The following is a 6889-nucleotide window of genomic DNA, read 5'->3' as shown; positions in this document are numbered from 1 at the left end:
GTCAATCAGAATGGCTGAGCTTCAATTGCCTTTAAGATGACGTCATCAAAACAAAGATGGCCGGTGACACATGGTACGATAGCCAATCAGAACGTGGGAATGAAATCCTAACTCTGATTGGCTCTGGTAGACCATGTGACAGAGGCTTTGCTTCAGCCAATCAGAGTGTCATGTGTCACCGGCCATCTTTGTTTTGATGATGTAATCTTAAAGGCAATTGAAGCTCAGCCATTCTGATTGGCTGGCGTCATTTGTTTGGATTTGGATTTAGTATACTTGTTTGGATTTAATGGTATTTTGTTTGGATTATTTTATTGTTAACATTGATTGGCAGAGTATTTAATGATATTTTGTTTGGATTATTTTTTTGTTAACATTGATTGGCAGAGTGTACATGGTTCACAGATTTTATGCATCAAGTATACAATGTAAATTCAATGTTTTGATTGGCATTTGATGCTTTTGATTGGAAGATGAGATAGATTCTTTTAGGAAATAGGATTTTATTTTACTATGGCTGATATGGAGAAGTGGTATTTTTATTTGAGCATGTTTTTGTTAACCCTTAAACATTTCTTTGTATATTGGTTCATCATCTATATATGTATGTATGTATGTATGTATGTATGTATGTATGTATGTATGTATGTATGTATGATGTGGCACCTCCCCCAGAGCTCACGTCACCTCCCCCTTTTTAATTGTGGATCCTCTCCTCTTGCTGCAGGTAATGAATCTATTATGGTTCTTCCCCCTCACACAGAGGTATAGGGAACTAATGCAGTGTAGTGTAGGACTTGCACTTATTATGGTTTACCTTGACGATTTGGTGTGCAAGCTTATGATGTTTTGGCCAAAATTTCTAACTAAAAAAACATATTTTAATATTAATAGCATTAGCATTATTATTTACACTGAAGCATAATTTCTTGTAATTATTACCATGTATGTTTTGTCATTTGGATGTAGCACTGGGCACCCCCTGTGTTTGCTATATATATATAATATATATATATTGTGACAAACGCCCCTCTTTTGTAGCGCTGACGTCTGTCTGGGTTCTTCCCGACACAGTCTTCTAGGGTTAATTATACAAAAACAGGATCATGCAAAGTATAACATTGCTTAACTCAGGCTTCTGCCTGCTTTATTTTCATCTAAGTAAGGGACTGCAGCTTTAACATGTGTAGGCAAGAGGCACTCAGATATTAACATTCAGCGGTTTACTCATATCAGTGTTATAGTATTTCCCAAGGTGCACACACAAAGATCCATATCCATCCGCTCCAAGAAAAAAGTAGAACTCACCAGCAGGAAAATTGAAACCTAATTTATTAAACTACATAAAAAAGAAAATAAAAAAACAGTACAAATGTACTCTCCCACGCGTTTCACACCCACTGTGGCGCTTTCTCAAGGAGTAGTGAGATAGAGGAGGTCTAGAGTATTTAACATGCATCCCCGTCATGCAAAACAGCTGTTTGGAATGATTATTTAATTGATTTTGTCTTGCAGAAAGAACAGAAACAGAACACAGGAGGTAAAGAGAAAAAAGAAGAAGAAGAAAGAAAAGGAGAAAAAGTTGCACTATAAGAAAACAAGTCATGGAAACAATGCATAATATGTAAATAAATCAAATAAAATAAGCATGTAAAAAATTGGAAATTCTATGTAAAAAGGAAAGGCATAATAGGCATAGTGACACTAATATTGATCAATATACCATAATCAGACATAAGCAATAAAGTCTTACATCATGTTAATGACCAATATACCAAATACCATCCTATATCCAAAGAATACACTAATTGATAAAACGGGAAAGGCTTTGAATCCGATTTGTCAGATAATGACGGTGTGGGCCCCAGTGTCTCTTTTTCAGAGAATGAATCGGCAGTTTCCTCAGCAGATGAAAAACAACAACAAACTCTTCCAACAAAGATGACATCTAATAAACAACCGTCAAAAAACGAAGAAGGAGAAGGAGAAGATCCCGACATAAACTGGTGGTCTGCTCCTTCAAAGAAAATAAGGTACCAAGTTTAGAGGAATCAAATGTTATTAACTTCTCAAAACACACCCTAAGCAAATCAGAGATTGAAGTTCTTAATTTGGGACTCACCTTTGCTCCGAGTAAAAACTTTGATTTATTTTCTACCATTGTGGACTTACATAAGTTTACAAGAAAACTTTCTCTGAAGAGATTCTTAGACAAAGAAAGAGCAATGCTGATACAGGTGGTTTTCTTGATCACGAGCCATTGGATACCTCCGTATCTGAAACAGTACCCATTTTTGATATCAATATGCAATTATGCTTTAAAGATAAATGTAATCTACAAGCTCTATCGGAACTGTTATTGGAACAAGAACAGATGAGTCAAGATTCCCTACATACCTTCCTGGGGAGAAAAGAATCTGGTCTTAAGAGACATTCTATGTTCTGTCCTACCTTTTTACGGGGTCATGCAATTGATGTTTTCCAATCTTCAGTACAAAAAGGGATCTAAAGCTTTTGTCACAGGGTATTTCCACAAGGATACATGGCTCACAATTCACCACTAACCTCACCCTTGATCAGCGTAATGCAATTAAAAGCATTCAAAATAACACCGCAATTATAATCAAAAAAGCAGACAAGGGAGGTGCAGTGGTAGTTGTAGATCATGATTATTACATTAAGGAGGCTTTACGCCAGTTGAATGATCAGGATTCCTACATGTTATTAAAATCTGATCCCACTTTTGCCTTTTTACATGAACTCAATGAGCATTTGGATCTAGGCAAAATATTACAAGTATTGTCACCAAATGAATTTGAGTTTTTAAAATGTGAATATCCTGTTGTCCCAATATTCCATCACCTACCCAAAATACATAAATCCCTCACTTCTCCCCCAGGGAGACCCACTGTTTCGAGCATTGGGTCTCTAGGTGAAAATCTATCAGTTTATGTGGATCATTATTTACAGCCTCTGGTTTCTTCTCTCCCCTCTTATCTTCTGGATACATCACATGTTCTTTTGATTTTTTCAGATTTCACGTGGGCACCACACTATCTGTGGGTCACACTAGATGTGACCGCACTTTATACCAGCATTTCACATACACATGGTTTGAATTCTGCACGATTCTTTTTAGAGACTTATTCACAACTTTCACCTGCACATATCACATTTTTACTCGATAGCATTTTTTTCTTACTCACGCACAACTATTTTATGTATGCGGGGAGTTTCTATCTCCAAACACGTGGCACCGCAATGGGAACATGCTTTGCCCCCTCTTATGCCAACCTGTTCATGGGTTGGTGGGAACAGAGCCACGTGTTTGGAGATGGGAACCCCTTCAGACATCTTATTGTTTCATATCACCGGTTTATAGATGATCTTATTTTAGTATGGCAAGGCACCGTTTCACAATTGCATGAATTTATTTCTATCTTAACACTAATTCATTCAACCTTTTATTCACTTCTCATTACCACCATCATCACATTCTATTTCTTGATCTCTGTTTATATGTTGATCTTAATATTAAAGTCCACACTGCTGTATACAGGAAACCCAATGCTCGAAATACATTACTACATGCCTCTAGTTCCCATGATAAAAATCTTTTTAAAGTGATAACCCGGGGCCAATTACTACGCATTCGTAGAAACTGTTCCAGCATTGAGAACTTTGAGATGATTCAGAGATTTAAGGCCAGGGGCTATGGTCCTGATACCCTTCAGGAAGCATATCAAAGTGCTAAAGTAGAACCTAGGGAAAATCTGATTCAACCACGGGGTACTATTTCTAATGGTAAATATACTCTAAATTCACGAGACCAAAAAAAACAAAAAGAGAACAAGAATTTACCGCCTTTTTTATTACAAGGTTTAGCAACCAGGCTTATGACATTAAGAGGATAATTAAAAGGAACTGGTCCATCCTAGCCACAGATCCTTTTTTTAAAGATATGGTTGCCCATGACCCTAGAATAGTTTTTCAAAGGTCAACTACAATGGGTAACCTATTATCACCAAGTGGCCCTAGATTGACTCAAAAGCCTATCAAGGAATTTTTTCCTAATCTTAATGGTTGCTACCCTTGTCATCGTTGCAAAATGTGTAGATATTTGATTAAAACCAAAACTTTCTCAGCCACAGATGATAATAGGGTATTCAATATCTTATCTTGTATCACGTGCAATACGGATCATGTCATCTACTGTCGCGGCCGAGTTTATTCTTACCTTTACCCGGTCTCGGCCGCGACAGTAACCGGGCGCGCGCCGGGTTGTCCCGTGCGTGCGCCGAAGCATCTGAGGAGCGGTCCTCCGATCGGGGCTTCCCTGTCTCCTCTCCGGGTCCGCCGGGTCCCCCGGAACCCCCCACCGCCGTCCCCCACATCGCGGGACACCAGGGCTCCCTTGGGGAGCCCTGGGCACGCATGCATGGGGCGCAGGCACCCGATGAAGCGTGACCGCGCATCAGTGACGCGCGGCACGCCGAGGGGATTTGGCTAGCAAGCCGGGACATCTCCCGGCTTGCGGAACTAGCCAGCTAGCAATAAAACGTGTCGCCAGTGTATATGCTCATCTGTGGTTGTAATAAACGATATATAGGTCTTACTACAAGGACTTTAAAACAACGCATACTTGAGCATATGAGATTGATTACCAAGAAAGATCCACTACATCCAGTGTCTAAGCATTTTAATTCTTGTCAGAAGGGAAGTCTGATTAACTTTAAATGTGTTGCTTTAGAAAATGTGAAGCCACATTTTAGGAGGGGGAATAGAGCCAATCTGCTTCACAGGCGTGAAGCATTTTGAATATTTACACTGAATACTCTAGTACCCAATGGGTTAAACATTGATTGGAATTTAAAGAGTTTTCTATAAGTTTCTGTGCTAATTTTGCATTACTTACATGATCTATTCAATACTATATACCATCTTTCCTTATGTTTTAACATTAGATTAAAGGCTAAGGATTAATTAGGTTATTGTTATACTGAAGTGATTTGGCTCTTTTTTCACAATTGATGTATTATTTGATCACAATAGGTGTACTTTTCAAACTCTGCGACCTTGTTGGTCATCTTTGGTGCCCTTCCTAGATTATCAGTTAATTATACAGCTAGTCAATGAATTCTCTCTTCCAGTATTTGATGTTCTATATGTTGCTATCTACAGTATATTGGGACAATTCAAATGCCATATAATATGTACTGTTTTATCAATTAGTGTATACTTTGGATATAGGATGGTATTTGGTATATTGGTCATTAACCTGATGTAAGACTTTATTGCTTATGTCTGATTATGGTATATTGATCAATATTAGTGTCACTATGCCTATTATGCCTTTCCTTTTTACATAGAAATTCCAATTTTTTACATGCTTATTTTATTTGATTTATTTACATATTATGCATTGTTTCCATGACTTGTTTTCTCATAGTGCAACTTTTTCTCCTTTTCTTTCTTCTTTTTTCTATTTACCTCCTGTGTTCTGTTTCTGTTCTTTCTGCAAGACAAAATCAATTAAATAATCATTCCAAACAGCTGTCTTGCATGACGGGATGCATGTTAAATACTCTAGACCTTCCCTATCTCACTACTCCTTGAGAAAGCGCCACAGTGGGCGTGAAACGCGTGGGAGAGTACTTTTGTACTGTTTGTTTATTTTCTTTTTTATGTAGTTTAATAAATTAGGTTTTAATTTTCATCCTGGTGAGTTCTACTTTTTTCTTGGAGCGGATGGATATGGATCTTTGTGTGTGCACCTTGCTACTGTGAGAGGATCTACAACCACCACCGGATGTTCCAGGGAGACGTCTCTATACGTCGGGGCTACATTGGACTTCCAGGGAGCCAGGCGGTGTATGATCGTGAGTAACGTGTACTCCACACCGGCCGCAGCCGGGGTGAACCGAGGGAGACTGAGTGAGTTGTTTTTCTCACGCATTGTCCCCTGTAATGTGTTCTGTTAAGCCCTCCTTGCCTTAACTGCTATCCTGCACTGCGTGCACCCCTTCAACCCGCATTATCCGGTGTATACTCCTGTGACTTTTAAAATGATTCATGGCTGCTGCCAGCAACATTGACCGTCACTCTTTCAGCTTGTACACGTTTTTTTTCAGATTATAGTATTTCCCACACTGTTACTTCAAGAAACAAAAAAACAAATCATATAAACAAAATCCTATCCCATTCAGGGATCTAACTACATAGCAGAATCAGCCTCTCTAACTGCTGCTGGGCCAACTAACCTGGTTCCCCAGCTTAAAACAATGCCCTCTCATTTAGGGTCACTAGACAAAGCATACAGTCTTTTAGATACAGCAATAAACATGTGTTTGTCTTATCTGTTCGTGGTGGGAACTCGGTCCCAAGTGTCTAGGCAAATCCTCTGCTACTGTGATACTTGAAGGGGCCGTCCACCCCGAACTGGATGCAGGGGAGCAGCGAAACCCCCAGTCTCCAGGCTCTAAGAAGAGAGAGTGAAAAGCAACCCTCTCTGCTCTAAATACCTGTGCTAGTGATTTGGAGAGCAGGTGAGGGAGAACTAGACACATTGTAATCTGTGGTCTGGATTTTCCATCCACCAGCCTGAGTTAATGTGAAGCTGTGGAATGGATCATTTTGCACAATTCCTGCACTTTATGACCTAAAATGGGGCAGAAAGCTGCCTAACATCTTTGGACTATGTCATGCCATGTTTCATGATGAAACCACTGTACAAATGAATGTGTGAAGGGTGGGTATTGGGCCAGGGTGACTTAACCCCTTAATTACCTTTGCGGTTATTATCCGATAAGGTGATTAAGGGGTTCATTGATATCAGAATGTAATTGCAATGTATTGGCTATGTATTTTGTTGGCAACGGAGGACACAGAA

Source organism: Ascaphus truei, chromosome 2 (assembly GCF_040206685.1).
Source record: "Ascaphus truei isolate aAscTru1 chromosome 2, aAscTru1.hap1, whole genome shotgun sequence".
NCBI lineage: Eukaryota > Metazoa > Chordata > Amphibia > Anura > Ascaphidae > Ascaphus > Ascaphus truei.
The sequence above is the reverse complement of the archived record's forward strand: the minus strand, read 5'-3'. Positions refer to the sequence as shown.